A 19,277-nucleotide genomic window follows, 5' to 3' on the forward strand; every position below is an offset into this window, starting at 1 on the left:
TTGTTAATAGCACCTCCTTTAACTCTCCAAAGTTTAGATGAAAAATATTATGGCAACCCCTACTTATCTAGCATGGGTATAATTGAAGCCCTGATATTTTTGAACGGCCCTAATACATGAATATGAACAAGAATCATCCAAGGAACTTGCTCAAAGGACAAATGCTTGGGCCACATCCCCCCAGAGATTTTACTTCAGTAGCTGGAATGGGGCCCCTGGAGTTGGCACTCAAAGTGATTCTGGATACAGTTGGCACACAGATTATACTTTCAGGAATCTTGCTAAATCTTCCTTCACATTCAGGCAAAGCTAACGGGTGCCTCTATAAATGGAACATTTTCCAAGGGATGTAGATCACACAAACACATGGTCTGTTATTGTCCAATTTCCATTTTATTAATTATTTGAAATAGTAAAAGATTTTGGTTGCATTCCCAGATCTATTACTTTTGAGTATTTACTTTTTTTAATAAAATTTACTTAGGCACTCAGGCCAAGTAATGCCTCATGGCTTAATTCTCAGACTTAACAAAGACCAGGAAGTACAGGATCTGGGAGATACGGGATAAGGGAGTTTCTGGATGCAGTCAAGAGACCTTAGAAGCTCCCCAAACTCAAATTAAAAAAACAAAAAACAAAAAACCTCTCCTCTTACAGTAAGAGATTCCTTTGAGCCAATGCCCCTGTGTGAAAAAAAGGCAAAAGAATTTTTGTGTCTGAAGCCTCATTCACACCTCCATGTGGATTTATCAGCTGTTTAGCCACCCTTAAAGAATGGAAGTGTGGATCCGAGCAGGCCAGAGTGGCAGACACTTGGACAGCCTAAAGAGCAGTTCTTGAAAGCAATCAAGGCTCCCTCGGACTTTCAGGGTACTAATGGAAACAGGAAGGGAGGCAAGAAGAGGACACGTACATCAAAGAATAGAAACAAGAAGAAATGCTCCCACTTCACCATTGTGCCTAGGAACTAGCTGCTTGTATGGATGCTCTCTGCGTGGGTATCAGTGGCAGAAGGGGTCATTCCTCCTTGAGCTAAGCCTAGAGGCACACAGATGAATAAAAAGCAATCACTATACACACAGATGTTTATAGCAGCACTATCCACATCAGCCAAAAGGTGGAAACACCTCAGATGTCTGTCAGCAGACAAATGGATAAACAAAATGTGACATGTCCATACAAAGGAATATTATTTAGCCATAAGAAAGAAATGAAGTACTGATACATGCTCCAGCCTGGATGACCTTGAAAACATTATGCTCTGTGAGAGACTGGTCACAAAAGATCTCGTGACATATGACGCCATCCATATGAATTCCAGAACAGGGTAATCTATAGAGACAGAAAATAAATTACTGCTTGCTTAAAGCCAGAGGAAAGTGGGAATAAAGAGGTGATAGTTGAAGAATAAGGGGTTTCTTCTTGAGGTAATGAAAATGTTCTAACAGTGACTAGTAACTGTTACACATTTTTGTGACTATAATAAAAAACACTGAATCGTACACTTGCAATGTGTGAATTGACAACAGGTACTGGTGAGGATGTGGAGAAAACAGGATCCCTCATGCACTGTTGGTGGGAATGCAGACTGGTACAGCCCCTGTGGAAAACAGTATGACAGTTCCTCAAAAAGTTAAAAATAGAACTATCCTACAATCTAGCAATAACATTACTAGGTATTCACCCAAATACTACAAAAATGCTAATTCAAAGGGATGCATGCACCGCTGTGTTTATTGATTATTTACAATGACCAAGTTATGGAAGCAGCCCTAGTGTCCATCAATAGATGAATGAATAAAGAAGATGTGGTATATACATATATACAATGGGATATTACTCAGCCATTAAAAAGAATGAAATCTTGGGGTGCCTGGGTGGCTCAGTCAGTTAAGTGCCTGACTTAGGCTCAGGTCATGATCTCGCGGTTTGTGAGTTCGAGCCCCGCGTCGGGCTCTGTGCTAACAGCTCGGAGCCTGGAGCCTGCTTCGGATTCTGTGTCTCCCTCTCTCTCTGCCCCTCCCCTGTTCATGCTCCGTCTCTCTGTCCCTCAATAATAAATAAACGTTAAAAAAAATAAAAATAAATGTTTAAAAAAAAAAAAGAATGAAATCCTGCCCTTTGCAACAACATGGATGGAGCTAGAGAGTATAATGCTAAGGGAAATAAGTCAGAGAAACACAAATACCACATGATTTCACTCACGTGTGGAATTTAGAAAACAAAAGCCAATGAGAAAAGAGAGAGAGAGAGAAACCAAGAGACAGACTCTTAACTATAGAGAACAAACTGGTGGTTACCAGAGGAGAGGTGGCGGGGGGATGGATTCTATAGGTGAGGGGGGTTGACAGCTCACTTATGATGACCACTGAGTGATGTATGGATTGTTGAATCACTATATGGTACTCCTGAAACTAATATAACACTGTATGTTAACTACACTGGAATTAAAAATCCTAATAAAAATTAATTAACTAATTAAATGTGTGGATTGTATGGCATGTGAATGAAATCTTAATAAAGTTATTTTTAAAAATAAATAAACCCAACAGTCACTCTCTTCAGGGAACTCCCGCAGCCCCCCCCCCACCCCCCGTCCCAGGAAGTGAGTCACAGTCATCTCAGTACAGCTCCGCGTCTTTCCCAATCAAATCCTTGAAATCCTTGATCATCCCTGGAAGAGAAGAGAAAGGCAGAGAGGGCGCAGGGTTGGGGGTTGGAGAAGTGATTCCTCACCCGTCGCTGCCACCGCAGCTTTTTTATTTTTATAATTCTTAGCCAGCTAGAACTATCAAAGGGATCATCCGAATGCATTCTTCATGAATGCTGAGGGCCCACACATGTATCTGTCGTCAGTATAAAAGAGTACCATCAGAAAGTCGGCTTCTTATGACTTCTGAATGTCACTGAATGTCACAGACAGTCAGGTGAGTTTGTGGATCCGTTATTTCCCAGGGACAATGCAGCTCATTCTTTAGAAAATACTAGAAAGTGAAGAGGATTGATTTGCTGGTACTTCAAACCTAACATGTCCCAAAATGAATGCATCACCTTCCCCTGCAAATCAGTTCCTCATCCTATTATCTCTATCTGCACCGCCTCAGTTAGTGCCCGAGTCAGAAACCAGGCATCCCCCTGGAGTCTATCCCCTCTCTCACTATCCTCAGCCAATCACTATGTCCTGTCAACTACCAAAGCTGCCCATTTCGGTCCGTTGTCTTCACCTTTGTCCTCCAAGTGAGGCCACCATCATATCTCACCTGGATTGCTGCAAAGCCTCCCAAGTGGTTCTACCTCCTTTCATCCATTCTAGCCCCAGCAGCCAGATGTCCCTTCGAAAGGACAAACTGGACCACCTCACCTTCCCTTTTAGTTGTTCTCAGAGTCGGTCCAGTCATCTGAACATGATGTACAAGGCTCTTGATTTCTCCAGCCTCATCTCTTCACTTCCCATTCCAGGGCCAGCCCTTTGTATTTCCCATCACCCTCCTTCCCACCTTCTTGACCATTCCATGCTCTTACTAGCCTCTAGACCTCACCAGAGGCTACTCACTTTGGCATGTGCATGCCTCCCCCGCCTGGCCCTTCTACCCAACTCTTTTGTCTGACCAACTCCAAATTTCCTTCTCTCAGCTGTGTCACTGTCTCCTACAAGTTTTCTCAGAAGCCCCTCTTCACCCCTGCCCCAGGCTACATTTGATGACTGTTCTATGCTTCTGAAAGTGCCAAAATACTCACTACACAATACAATTATTGATTGTTCACAGGGCTGTCCTCACCTGTAATACGTGACCCAAGGCAAGGAAGCAATTGGTCGTATGCCTCATCGTTTGCTCACAGCCTAGCAGGATCCTAGCATTAAAGTAGGCACTCCATAAACACATGGTGTCATCAAGAGTCCTGATGAAGGTGGGCTGGTGCCTGGCTGTACAAAACTATGAAATGCAGAGGGTCTGTTATCATTGGCTATGTTCATAATCACCACTTATATGCTGACTTAATAATAGAAATAAAGTATTCTGTGTAGGGAGAACAAGTCTATTTTGTTTATTTTTTATTGAGGTCTCATTGACATATAACATTATATTAGTTTCGGGGGTACAGCATAAGGATTCAACATTTGTATATATTGCAAAATGGTCACCACAATACATCTAGTTAACATTCATCAGCATACATAGTCAGAGAATGTTTTTTACTTGTGATGAGAACTTTTAAAACTCAGTCTCTTACCAACTTTCAGATATGCGGCACAGTCTTATTAACTATAGTCTCCATGTTGTACATTACACCCCTATGACTTAGTTATTTTATAACTGGAAGTTTGCACTTTTTTTGCTTCCTACACCTATTTGGTCTACTCCCCAATCCCCACCTCTGGCAACCACCAGTCTATTCTCTGTATCTATGAACTTGTTTGTTTGTTTTAGATTTCACATGTAAGATAATACAGTATCTGTCTTCCTCTGACTTCACTTAGCACAATGCCTTCAACATCCATCCGTGTTGTCACAAATGGAAAGATTTCACTCTTGTTTATTCTCTTGATTTTTAATTATACATATATGATTATAAACCTTACACAAAAATGCTTGTTCTGAATGTACTCAGTTTAATTTCAATTTTGCAACAAAGGCATCTAAAAATTTTGCCCTGGTAATTTAATCATCACGACTATGTGGCAAACTTCAAGGAAGAAAAAATCCTCCATTGACATATTTTATGTGATATTTTAAAATGCAAGACTGACACCAAGGAGCAGTGCATTAACATTTTTTTGGTGGACAATAAGAGATCATTCACAGACACAATACTGAGTTACTTATTACTGTATTGAGTTTCCAAGCACATTGCTCCTTGGTGATTCCTGGCTCTTAATGTATTGACTTTTTGCTTGAGCCAGAACTTACAGAATTCCACTTCACCTAACACCATACCAAGTTACCCCTATTTTATATAATTCTACATTCTATATTTCCAATGAGGACACAGTTCGGGCAGTGTGCACCTCCTTGGCAGATGCTGTCTCCTAGACAGGGTATTCTTCACAAAGAATAAAAGCTTATGGTGACATCCAGTAAGTATAAAATCTATACTAAATGACTGATAGAGCACATTTTCTGAAAACTGATCTAGTTTGCCTTTCACCCCTTCTTTGGACATTAGGCTAGCGGGCAGAAGACAGAGGGGGAAAAGCCAGCCTATGAGTTAGACAGATGTGTGGGTTCAAATTCTGACTGTGATCCTTGTTAGCTGTTTGAACTTGCACAGATTATGCTCTGAGTCTCAGTTTCCTTGTCTCCAAAATGACTATAACAATATTTACCAAATATGGTTCTATGATGACTTCAACACTTAGTCTTAGTGAACGTATCCAGCAAGAGTGGGAGTCTCATGGTATTTATAAAAAGTTACATATATGTACCCCTAACCACCCAAATATGAGGAGATTAAATGGATATGCAACATGCATGGAACTTAAAAGGTACTGAATAGCTTTTCTGCCTTTCCCTCTCTTTCTCCACCTCCCAACTTCTACAGCGTTGGAGCGAACAAGTCAAGTTTCTTAACTCAATGGATGTGACCCGGTGCCTAATGTATTAAATAGCAGCTTAGACTGCTGTCCCACATCTGATAAATTGCAGGTGAGAAGAGAAACATTCAGATAAGGTTTGGTTCAATTTCAGGGAAAGTGGACACAAATAGATCTTGTAAACAGCTGCCGTATTCAAAGGAAAATTTACAAAGTCAGGAAAATAAACCTTGGGAAACCACTCTGATGTATTAAATGTCTATAAGCCACAATTATTGGAATCACCTAGAAAGGCAAAAAGTAAGCCAAATATATCATACATTCCTCTATCTAAATATATGCATTTCAGCCTTTAATTTTTTTAAACCAAAATAAAGTGTCTCTGTTTTAGAGTTATCCAGATATAAACTATGTTGGATCAAAAGAAAAGCAGTAAAAGTGGTTTTATGTTCATCTTTCTAATTTGGTTGAACACCTTGAAATTAAATTACCAGTTTGACATTTTGAGTTGCTAATTTTTTAATTCAGTAGCGACTTTCTTTGGCATTTTGCCTTAGGATTATTTTTCAAGTTTTTCTCTTGTCAGTGGGCATCTCGTTTCCCACTTTTTTGCCCTTTGTTTTATTTGTGGCGTTAAACATTCAACTATTGGAATTTCCCGAAAATCCTTGCAAGTCAAACTACTGCTTTAAGAAACTATCAGTGCTTTTGAATTTCCCTCTCAGCGTGACAGTATTGAATATGCTTCCATCCTTTACAAACATTTAACTCTTAATTTTTGTGTTAAAAAATCTGGTCACATCGGGGCGCCTGGGTGGCGCAGTCGGTTAAGCGTCCGACTTCAGCCAGGTCACGATCTCGCGGTCCGTGAGTTCGAGCCCTGCATCGGGCTCTGGGCTGATGGCTCAGAGCCTGGAGACTGTTTCCGATTCTGTGTCTCCCTCTCTCTTTGCCTCTCGCCTGTTCATGCTCTGTCTCTCTCTGTCCCAAAAATAAATAAACGTTGAAAAAAAATTAAAAAAAAAAAATCTGGTCACATCAAGAAGACTTTGAAATCAACCAAAGAGTCTCCCACTGACCGAAGGAGGAATGATAAACATAGTATATAACCACTTTGCAGTATCTAATGAAAATATAACTAGGGCTAGCCAGTGGTCATTGACCCTTGCTAAGTGGGAAGTTTGATATTAATGGACCAGCCTGACAGAACCTAAACCCATCAATCAATCTTAACATCACCCAAAGAGGGGCAGAGAGACAGATAATATATGCCTCCTACTGTGATGCCACCACCATTCCCCACACCACCTATGAGGTATTCCTGCCAAAAACTCTAACCCAAATCTGATCAAGCCTCCACATCTTAGGTTACAGGAAATACAACTTGGGGGCTGGTAGGGAGACAGAGAAATACATTCTGTAATATCATAGGATTCAATTAGTGCATCAAGAGTATGAGTAGCTCTACATGACAAATGACCCAGTTCCTTCAACATATAAATTAAAAGGTGATAAAAAGTTAGGGGTTAGATTTAAAGATACTTAAGAAATATCAACTATATGCAGTATCTGGACCTTGTTTGGATTCTGATTTGAACAAATGATGCCATCAAGAAAATTTGAGTATTGGCTAGATATTTAATGATATTAAGAAATCGTGTTTTAGGTATAATGATGGTATTTTAGTTTTGTTATAAAAAATTACTTATCTTTTAGGGACATATATACACATATGCATTTTCAGATGAAATGGCATATTTAGGATATGCTTCAAAATATTCCAAAGGGGGGTGGGGACGAATAAGGGTAGAGATGAAGTAAGTTTATCCCTTTGTTGATGACTGTTGAAGCTAGATGATGAGTACATGAGGTACTTTATACTCTTCTCTCTACTTCCCTACATGTTTGAAATTTTCCATAATAAAAATGAAAAATAAGAATGAAAACAAGAAAAAAGAAGAATAAGAAGAGGCCAGTACATAGGAATCTAGAAAACAGTTTGCCTTTTACTATGTCCCTTTCCCTCCCATAAAGTATGCCAAATCTCCAGATCCAAACGTCCACACAATTAACACCGTATCTTTTGGCTAAGTTCACTAAGACAGACCTAAGAGGAAACTAGAAGCTTACATATTTGTACAAATATCTATTATTCTCTAGTGCTCCCCTCTAATACTTTCCTTATATTCCATAAGGAGATAAATGGGTCATACACAAGATGTCAAAAGAAACTGCCTTCCTTTGCAATCACCTCCAACTTCTACTCAGTACAAAAATCCAAGTGAGTGCTAAAAGGGAAATGCCTTGTGACAAGGTCAAACAAGACAGATGAGAAATACGGCTTGTGATGAAAAACTAACAGGTGCATGTTTTATTGGCATGATAAATGTGGAAAAACCAGATGTGGAATCCCATATAACATTATACTAAACGTTTTAAAGTATATCTTTCCCCAAAGAATCTTTTGTTGTTGTTTTTTTTCCTCCTAACTCTTATTCTTGTCATTCTGATTGCAACTTCTGTAAGCCTCTTAGGGACCAGGACAAAAGAACTTGTGGAGATTCCATTTTTACAGGAAATGCATAGAACCCTACAGCATGACCTTCTTTCAGTGAGCAAGCCTGTTTGTTCATCAGGAGGGAGGAGGCATAGGTGGATCAGTTGCCACACTAGTCTTCTCTGCAGGACTGATGAGTCTGTGACCAACTTGCTAATAGAGCAAAGCAGACTCCACCATCACCCACAAATACAGAAAGGTACTAGAAGTAGTGTAAACAAGATTGCGTTGCTTTTGGTTTGCTTGGTTTTTGTTTTGTTTTGTTTTGACCATGAATGCTTGCCCTCATTTCCAGTAACGGCCTGAGTGGCAGGAGGAATGGCTAAATGTATGAAGTGGCTCTTAGTCTGGTCTGCAAAGCTGCAATGCAGAGCTATGGATAGACTACAGGACCCTTTAAGGTAAGCAATGTGTTCTATCAACATGTGTCTCCAGTTCCTAGCAGAGTGCCAGGCACATTGTTGCTCAATAAATGGATAGAATTAGGGAACTAAGGAGGAAGGGGGAAGGGATCATCTCTACTGATAAATCGGCAGGATGGGATCCATTCCCCAGATGTTCAGACTGCTCTCTCACAACTTTCATCCAATTGCTCAACAAGTCCATCCAGTTAAATTCTGGTATGATCCTTCTCCCACCTGGAGGATAACGTTTCACTCTCTGCTACGATGGTTAATTTTTTGTGTCATGTAGCTAGGTTATGGTACCCCGTTGTTTGCTGAACACCAGTCTGGATGTTGCTGTGAAGCTATTTTTTAGATGAGGTTAACATTCATATCAGTATTCTTTGATTAAGCAGATTAACCTCCATAATGCGGGGGGCGGGTAGGCTAATCAGTCTTAAGAGAGTCAGGCCTTAAGAGAAAGAAGACTGAAGTCCCCCAAAGAAGAAGGAATTCTGCCTCCAGACTGCCTTTGGACTCAAGCTGCAACATCAACTCTTCCCTGAGTTTCCAGCTTGCCAGCCTCATCCGCATGCACGGACACATGCGCATGCGTGCATACACACAACACACACACACACACACACACACACACATCCGCACATACACCTCCTATTGGTTCTGTTTCTCTGGAGAACCCTAATACAGCCCCCGACTGGTCTCCTGTTTCCAGGACCCTTTCCCTCTTACCCTTCTTTACTTCCTCATCCACACAACCCATAGTCATTTCTAAAATCCAATCTGATAACACTATTGCCCCATGACACACCTGTCAGTGGTCCTGTATTAACCACAACCCCTCCCCATGTAAACTAACATTATTCCCTTTTCTAGAGCCCCTAGACAGGCCTTACGTGAGTGAAGTTCAACCCTCATCACCCAAGATTGTAACACTGCAATTGTTTATTTGAGGGCCCCTCTCCTTGCCACATCTCCATATGGTACAAATGATCTCGGCTGACTAAGCTTCCAAGAAGAGCTGACAGGGCTTACTTAAATATATACTCATATTGTCCTTTAGCAAATAAGTGCAACACAAATGCCCCCAGTATTTGAGAATATTGGATTGTTATCTTTAAGAAGAAAAAAGAAAATTAAGCTGACTGAAGTAATATGGGGGAAATCCTGCAATATTAAATTTTAAAGAGATCCTGCTAGGATTCATTTTAATAAAGACCCACCAAAAATATGTTCAAGCTTGTGTACCTGTCATATTTGTCAGTAGTGATAGATTAAGAATCTATCAGCTAGTAAATTAGCCTGGATTCTTAGAGCGTCTCATCAAGACACTGAGACTTGAGCTGTCTTAGTATTTATGGACAAAGTCCATGGCACAGGCATATTTCAGGCTGAGACAGGCTCACTCTGGTTCACTGACCAGGAATGAATACACTCAAAAGGTGGAGACCCAAAACGCAGCCTTTCACCGGAGCCAGGCAGGGCTCATCAGACAGAGCAGGCCCCAAATGGTCCCAATTGTGGATCAAAGGAAGATAGAAAGGTTAAGAACTAGACAGCACAGTATTGTCACCACTCTCCCATACAACAAAACTCAAAATCTCCAGAATCTTCTTACTCTCATCCTTTCTGCAGATTGTCGCAGAGAAGCTATGTATTGTGACAAGCTACTTATCTATTCAAATACCTTTACTAGTATTACTGCTAGTTACAGAATAAAGCTCTGTAGTTCTCAGCCTGATATTCAAGACTGTACTTTCTCTTCTCAACTGAGTTAACCAATTTTATTTCCTCACCCCTGAGTATATATTTTCTTCAAGATCTACCATTTCTCCATGAAGCTCTTCAATTATTCCAGCCGGTGCCACTCTGCTTTGTCTCTGAAAATGTTGCATTTATTTTACAATGGGCATGTAATCACATACTGCCAAGCAGTGTTTAACTCATTAGTGTGTGTGCATGCGTGTCTTAAATAACATCTAAACCATCAAGTGCTTGAGGGCAAAGGCCTCAAGTAAAAAGAAGATCACCTTAATAATCAACCCAGCACAGTTCTGCCACTTACTGGTGCTATACCCTTGGGCAAGTTACTATCTAGTCTGAAACCCATTTTAGTCATGTGGAAATGCCCTGCATCCTGAATACTTCCCAGAGTTACTGAAATTGGGTTAGTTTAAAAAAATGCGTGAGTACTTTATCAATCAAAAAAAAAAAAAAAAAACCACCATGTACTTTTTGAAGATATTAGTATTAGCAATATATACGAACATAAGTGTGCAGATATATACTTATACAGATATGCTTCTGTACAATAGATAGTATTACTACCCAGAAAACTGTATGAGACCTAATGTTAGAAGTAGCCAAATGTTTTTGTATTTTTTTTTCAGCTTAATAGCTTGAGAACATCCCCAGCTAAAAGATGAGTTTAAGAAGGCCGGAAGTTCATACTTTACCTGACAGAGAAGGTTCTTTATAAATGTTTGCTGAACAAAGAAAGACAAATGAAAGAGTTTGCTTATTACAGTTATCTGTTAAGTTCTGAAATCATAAACACCAGAGACAAACTAGTCAATTCTAAACCAGTTTGCAGATTCTATAAAGTGCCGTGCTCTAATTATCTAAGAAATAAGTGATCTAACATCACTTAACACTAAAAAAATCCCAATATTGCTCTTAGAAATGGAGAATTGAATATTGCTTCCACTTTCACTTCCTTGAGAGAACAATGACAAATTATGTGTTATATTCAAAGTAGGGAAAGGTATCGATAGGCCAGGATGTTCTTCGGGAGAACGGCTGACAAAGCATAGTGTCAACAAAGCTTTCATCTCCAGACTCAGGTTAAAGGTCAGTTGCATAGCAGTTGTGTTCATTGTGGTCTATGGTAATGGGAACAGATGCTGCCACACATGATACATATAGCTTCGTCAACAGTCTCAACAGAATCCACCATTGTGCCATAATTCACATCAAATATAAAGTTAAAAATGGCAGTAACATGGCCCTGGAGTCACACAGTCTGATCTCATTTAGGTCAATGCAACTGGAAATGAAACCTATTGTCCTAGACATATACAGAAAGATGGACAAGCATGGAAGGACCTCAAACAGTTTTAAAGAACAAGCTGCTGAAAGCAGACGTCCTGATGTCTCCAAGATAAGAATTTTCAGTGAATCAAATATATATTGAGTGCCTATTGTTTGATGGGCAATGGGGGCTACACACTGGGAATAAAAATAATTTATTTAGAGTCCACACGCTTGAGATCTCAGTCTAGAAAGAAAGACGTAAGGGTTAACTAGATCACTTTGATTAAAAGTGTTAAATATAAAGATGCTAAATATAGGTAGAGATAGGGGTTCCCAGCAATGCAGAAAGCTGAGTTAAGATACTTAGCAGTGGTGAGGCCAGAAGTGCTGTCTTGGACTGGCCAAGTGCAAGCAGCAGGACCTTCAACCCTTCCAAAGAATGGTAGCTTCCATGAATTCCATGAGCTTACTTGGTGGTAAATCGCCATCATAAAGCCGCAAACTTTCATAACCACCTAGTTTTACCAGACTTTACATTTGAATTTAGTGAGTACCTACTGAGTGCCAAGCACCATGCTGGCCTTGTTCATTAATACATGTCCGTGCTTTCTAGCTCACAAACTCAACTGTCAAGTCTGTTACAGATCAGTCATGGAAGCCAACTGTGAATAAGTAGTTAGGTACAATAAATGATTATTATAAAACACAACAGATTTAATACTCACACCAAGACTCACAGGATAGGAATTATTAGCTTCACTCTCTAGATTAGAAAATTGTGGCTGGTGGGTTAAGCGATTTTGCCCATGCCATGGAGGTTAATAGTGGAGCCAGGTCTCCTGGCTCTTTCGTTAAGAGTACCTTAATAAATATGTCAACAACTTCTCTTGTGCCTTCTTCCTAGAACTTTGTGCTTATCACTGATGTATTCATCAACTCAGGCTGCTATAACAAAACTTCATAGTCTGGGTGGCTTAAACAACAGAATGTATTTTCTTGTGGTTCTGAAGGATGGGAAGTCCAAGATCAAGGTGCTATCTGATTGGATCCCTGGTGAGGGTTCTCTTGTTGGTGTGCAGATAGTTACCTTCTCACTGTGTCCTTACATGGTGGTGAAAGAGTCCTTCCTCCTCTCCTTCTCTTCTTCCTCCTCCTCCTCTTACTCTTCTTCTTATTCTATAGTCCTATCAGAGTATGACCCCCCTTATAGTCTCATTTAACCTTAATTATCCCCTAAAGACCCTATCTCCTGATAGTCACATTGAGAGTTAGAGCTTCAACACACAAATTTAGAGGGGCACAATTCAGTCCATAACAAATGGCTCCCTGAGAACCATGAAGCCCCTCAAACCCAGCTTTTCCTTCCCAGGAACAGTATTTCTTCAGATCTTTCTAGGCCTTTTTTTTTTCCCCCATCAAGTGCTCCTCTCTCCCAGGACTTAAAACCCACCCTTATAATACCACCTTCTAAAAATATTTATGAGAATTTGATGGTAAGCTGAACAGCTACATTTTTATCCTATCACTTCTAAAATCCCAATACACTTGCAGTCAAGGAAAAAAATAACCAAAGTGGGAGGCCATAAAAAGATGAGAGTTTTTTCAAATATTCTAGAAGCTGGAAATTTTGAAACAGAGTGGAAGAAGCTGTGGTTCCCTGATGTCAGAGGTACAGCAAAGAGATGGCCCACCTGCCTAGCAGAATCCTTATTAGGCCTGATGTGCAAAGGCAGTCTTTACAATTGAGGGCAAGAGTGAAAAGAGAGTTAGAGAATGGGGGTTAATTTGGAATGGAAACACCCCTGATGTCCCTTCCTCACCTGTATATACAGGATGATCCAAAACCACAAGATTATATCTCAGTCTTAATAAAACTAGAGGGATATTCTTAAAATAAATTGAACGCATCATTTGAAAAGACAAGGTTTATGACATAAGTTCCAGCATCCCAGATAAAATTCTTGGGCATCTTAGCACTCATGCTTCCTTTATACTATGGCCTGCCAGTTGACAACCCATGACCACATCCACGGGGCTCCCAGATAACCTCTCTGCAGCCTCATTCTTAAATATAAATGGAAAGCCAAGACATTTGAGAAAAGCCAGAAATATGAAAGAGAAATACCACAATAAGAAAAATAGAAAGGGAGAAAAGTAGAATAACTAGGAATTATTTAGAAATTAAAAAGACGTTTCACAAAATCTTGTTATCCTTAGAGATATGACATTATGAGATGCCATGACATGTAAGAAACCACTACATTTATAAAACAAAAAGAGGCGTCTTTGAAAAAGAACAGGAAGGAACTTTTGGAAACGAAACTATCATTGTCAAAAGTTAAACATTCCAGGGGCGCCTGGGTGGCTCAGTTGGATAAGCGTCCAACTTTGGCTCAGGTCATGATCTCACGGTTCGTGGGCCCGAGCCCTACGTCGGGCTCTGTGCTTGACAGCTTGGAGCCTTGATCCTGCTTCCGATTCTGTGTATCCCTCTCTCTCTCTCTCTCTCTCTCTCTCTGTCCCTCTCCTGCTCATACTCTGCCTTTCTCTCTCAAAAATAAACATTAAAAAAAAATTTTACACATTCCATAGAGAAATGGATAAAGCATAGGAAATCTCACAGTTGATAAAACAAAGATACAAGTGACCCCAAATATTGTGCTTTATTTTCTTTATATAGTTACCTCTTTCTAAATCAGATTATTTGCTTACTTGTCCATTTTCTGTGCCCCTCACTCAGAAGTAAGGTGCTCACTGAGTATTTCTGGGATTAAAATAAATCAAAAAACAAAGAGACAACATGATAAAAGATAAGAGATGTAAGAGGCATGGTAGATTCCATATGTGTTTAATAAGAATTCTAGAAAGATGTGGAAACAGTGAGGGCAAAAACTTCAGTGAAAAGAACAAAAATGATTTCCTACAGTTGAAGACGGATATGAATCTTCCAATTCGAAGGATTTTGTAAATAATGACCGAAGTTACTGAAAAAAGAGACCCATCATTAACCAATTTATTGTGAGCAGCGCCTGGGTGGCTCAGTCAGTTAAGCATCCAACTTGGGCTTAAGTCATGATCTCACCATTCTGAGTTCAAGCCCCACATTGGGCTCTGGGCTGACAGCTCAGAGCCTGGAGCCTATTTCAGATTCTGGGTCTCCCTCCCTCTCTCTGCTCCTCCCCACTCGCACTCTGTCTCCCTCTCTCTCTCTCAAAAATAAATACATGTTAAAAAAATTTTAAACAATTTATTGTGGAATTTCAGAATATCAACAATAAAGAGAATATCCTGAGGAGTAGAGATTGGAGGCAAGAAGTAACATTGGTAAAGGAACAACCACCAGACTGGCCTTAGACTTTCCATCAGTAACTGGATTTAAAGCAAAAGCAAAGAGTAAAGACATGTTAGCCATTGAGCAGTAGCCCAGAAGAATGACAAAATGAGCCCTGACTCTGGAACCAGCTGTTGTGTTCAAATTTGATTATGATGAATAACTTGTGCTTTTGGGAAAATGATTTAACCTCCTTGTGCCTCAGTTTCCTTTCCTGTCAAAAGATCATAATAGCCCTCAAGTTCAGTGTTGCTGTTAGGACTAAATGAGTTAATTTTCATAAAATCCCTTTAAAAACATGTCACAATGTAATCTCTAGATAAGTCTTTCTTGAATAAGAAAAAAAAAAATTCCAGGACCAAAAAAAAAAAAAAAAAAAGTTTACCTCACTTGTACCCTTTCTTAGGAAATTATTTGAGGATGTAGATGAGTTAAATTAGTGATCTGTCAGGATGCTTTCAGTTATAAGGAACAGAAAACCCAAGACAAACTGATATGAAGTAATAAAGATGACTTAGTCCTTTATAGAACTGAAAAGATCGGAAGCAGAGTAGACTCATGGTGCAATTCAGTCAGAGTTCTGGCTGTGCTTCCTTGTGATTTTTCAGTCTACCCTCCTTGGCTCTGTCCTAAGGTTGGCTCCTCTCATGGCTATAATATGCCTGCAGTAGCATTGGTGGCCACATGATACTTCAGTAATATCCAGGAGAAGAGGGAATATGATTTGCTTCAAACATTGTACTAAAATCATAAGCTTTACACTGTTTAGGCCACCTTTGCATCCGGGGGAATGCATAGCCTGATTAGGTTAAATCCTGAGGAGAATTTGGGGGCATAGTCTCCAAAGCTGTCCTCACCACCTGCAGGAGTTTAGCCAACTGTAAAGTTAGTCCCTCGGACTCCCTTACTTTTGATACCAAGTGCAAACTGGGGAGATTCTCAAAATCCCTTGGTTTCAAGAATTCACTAGAAGGACTCACAGAACTCATTAAAAGCTGTGATACTCATGGTTACCATTTATTATGTTCAAAACAAGAAAGGGTTACAGATTACGACCAGCCAAGGGAACAGATGCATAGGGCGGAGTCCAGGGGAAATACCAAATGTAGAGCTTCCACTTATCCTCTCCCCATGGAGTTAAGGAGAGTGTTAACTCTTTCTGGCTATGATGTATAACAATGTACAGGATATTGCCATTCAATCAGAGAAGCTCATCCAAGCCTTTGATGTCCAGATTTTATTGGGGCTTGACCACATACTGCCTATATGGTTGACCCTTATTCTCCTGCCCGTCCAGAGGTCAGGCTGATTTCTAGTCCCTTCAGAGGTAGGAAATGATACCACATGACCCAAAACCCCCATCATAAATCATAAATCACATTCTTAGGCTGCCTGGTGGCCAGAGACACTCCTATCAGGCAGGACATTCCAGAAGCCTAGAGATCCCCGCCCCCTCAGCCCAGCTTGAAACTATCATTGTGACCAAGAGGGATGAGCTTATCCTGATTGGCTTAAACCCATTAGGGCCAACCTCTGAAACTGGTATTGAGGGCAATCCTTCTCAGACTGTATGGCTGTTGCACAATGGAGGTGGATGAAACAAATGTTTGTGTGGCCATCAAAATGCCCACTGGAAAAAGAGAGTAAACCAAGAAGGAGGGAGACATAGAATCTGAGGAATGTTGCATTGAAACCAGAAGTGCCGGGAAGCCAAATCTCAGGATGATGGTTTTATAGCAGATCTGGTGAGCACTAAGTCCAGACTGGAGCAGGAGGACAGATGGTTCCAGAAGGGAGGACTCTGAGGAGAGGGATGATTTCATAGAATAGATGGTACATTGGAGACATTGAAAGAATTTAAAAGTAAAGGCAGATAATACAAGAGGGGAAATTCTGAAGCAGACAGAAAGTCATTGGGGAAAAAAAAGCCTGAAATTATAGCACATTGTTTTATTATTTAGTAGTGAATAAATACATGGATAATAAATAGCATAAATGCTACCACTGATCTTCAACATTCAGAGTCATCCTATAGGTTAGGCACAGGATTAATTTTTGATTATAGGACAGAATGTAAATGCTACCAACTTTGAGGATGTAAAGGTAAAAGAAAAAGGGAAGACAGGTAAAGAAAAGTGTGGAGGGGCTAATACCTTTATCATAAAAACTAGGAACTCAAGAGAAATTATCTATAATAAATGGAACGAGAAATAGAGTTACAAAGTTAATGAGCAGAGGAACTAAAGAGCAATGTATTTATTCAGAGGAACTGAGGAAAAAAGATGGAGGTATACGTGAGCAAAATACTTAATCATGAGAGCAGGAAGTCAGTGGGAAATGTCTAAATTAGACGCAATATGAAGAAACAAGGACATAACCATAAATTGAAACACACGGAGGTAACTGCTAGGTAGCCTCTGGGTGGGTACAGCGACCATGTAATTTTAGGTCCAAATCAAGGTACTTTGGAGTGAAAAAATGATAATAATTTACACTGGGATAAAACATAATTCAGGACTGTCCAGAATGTGGAGCTACCCCCACTTAAAGGGAAATAATTCCAAGAGGTCTTTATTTAGAATCAATGATGTCTAGGAAAAACCCATGGCAAAGAGGGGCTAGGGATCTTCTTAGTAGTTAATATCTTTAGTGATATGTATGCAATATTTTGACAAATATAAAAATTACCTTAGAAAAGTGAAAGTAGAGGGGCGCCTGGGTGGCTCAGTCAGTTGAGCGTCCGACTTCGGCTCAGGTCATGATCTCACAGTTCGTGAGTTCGAGCCCCGCATCGGGCTCTGTGCTGACAGCTCAGAGCCTGGATCCTGTTTCATATTCTGTGTCTCCCTCTCTCTCTGACCCCCCCCCCCCGTTTATGCTCTGTCTCTCTCTGTCTAAAAAATAAATAAATGTTAAAAAAAATTTTTTTTAAGAAAAATGAAAGTAGATTTAGGCTAAGGTGTTAAGGGCTGACTAGGGCATCTCCTCCAGAAAGTTAACATTTTCACAGAATATTCAGCAAGACACGGTATCTTAAACAGTAGCCATGCTGTGTCCAAGTTAAGCTTTGACCTATCAAGGGTACACTCATCACAAACTAAACATGACATAGATGTTGACAGATATGTTTTACTCAAAAATAGCAGAAAAGAACTTTTTTTCATAATAAATCACATGTAGATATGCAGAAAAAGATTCATAAGAAACTTTTTAAAACACTGGGTTTTGGAAAATATCTTATCTTAGGCAGCCACTGAGAGCCACTCATTACCCATAGTTTTAGGTGTACTCTCAGAAAAGTTTGGAAAGCCCTGAGTGAACAGATTGGAAGCCTCTGTGGCAAGATGACAGAGACACATTTTAAGATGAGAGAGGAGGGCAGGTACAGATTCCATGCCCCTTAGATCTCACCATGAAGTTTCCTGCTCTGCCTGCCCCTCAGGGCACGGAATGACACTGTGTGTCCCAGTGTGAACATGAACGGGGGTAACCCTTCCTGAAACGCTCCACTCGCTGAATTTCCTGAAGGCTGCTGGACTCTCTACCGATGGGATATCTCCACCACACACAGCGCCAGGTTACTAATGAAGCAACAGAACTTCCTTTGCCCATTAGGATGGGGATCCTGAATCATAAGGGAAATCTTCATTTGTGAACGTGACATGATAATCAAGTCCAAGCGTGTGGCATACGTTGGCGGTAACTCTGAACTCCTGTCCTAAGTGATTTGAGGTTCTTGGCTCAAACTCCTTTTCTCTTTCATGTTACATCTGATTCTGCCATGACAGCCACCAGTGACTTCTTTAATTTCTCTGAGACTCAGTTCCCTGACCTACAAAATAAGGTTAATAATAGTACCTCTGTTAGCATGGGGCTGTTGTGAGTCTCAGGTGAGATGCACTAATTTAATATTCAGCGCTGAACACAAAGTGTTCAAGAAATAGCAATCATTAATACTTTAATTGATATTAATTATAATAGATTAAGGCAAAACATGTCTCTCTTGACTTCTACCTACTGAGCCATATTCTATTCTATGTAACAGCACAGCCTAGTTCTACTCCCTCTGTATGGCAGCCCTTCAAGGATTTGAACCCAGATTTCTTCTCTGTTTATACTATCCGCCAGATGCAAGATAATATGGAAGTCAAGAGAACAGCCTTGGTCTAGGGGCTTGAGGTCTGATCTTCAATCGTAATAGGCCTTTAGACAAGTACTTAATTTCTCCAAAATTCAGATTTCTCATCTGGGTATTGAAAATAATTATACACACCTAATGAGGTTATGGTAAGAATAGAGATAATACCAGTATTGGAGTAATCCCTTAAGAAATAACAAATATTTTTTTCTATTTTTGCCAGGAAAAAAATAAAGAGCCATGACTCGGTGTTTGATTATGGAGAGCAGTGATTGCTGGATGTG

General features: G+C 40.1%; 2 long non-coding RNA genes across 2 annotated transcripts in view; both read right to left on the reverse strand.

Moving 5' to 3' along the window:
* The window catches only part of LOC147578124 (uncharacterized), a 28,809-nt gene extending 11,108 nt beyond the window's left edge, over positions 1–17,701 (reverse strand). The window contains exon 1 of the long non-coding RNA XR_015254822.1: positions 17,544–17,701. This is a non-coding gene — a long non-coding RNA (uncharacterized LOC147578124). The remainder of the gene's footprint in view (positions 1–17,543) is intronic.
* LOC147578125 (uncharacterized) lies at positions 1,717–6,330 on the reverse strand. Its single transcript, XR_015254823.1, has 2 exons — positions 3,780–6,330; positions 1,717–2,674 (listed from the first exon to the last, which is right to left on the reverse strand). It is a non-coding gene; the product is annotated as an uncharacterized LOC147578125 (long non-coding RNA).
* Positions 17,702–19,277: the final 1,576 nt, after the last annotated feature.

Source organism: Puma concolor, chromosome C1 (assembly GCF_028749965.1).
Source record: "Puma concolor isolate L17-30 chromosome C1, mPumCon1.1.hap2, whole genome shotgun sequence".
NCBI lineage: Eukaryota > Metazoa > Chordata > Mammalia > Carnivora > Felidae > Puma > Puma concolor.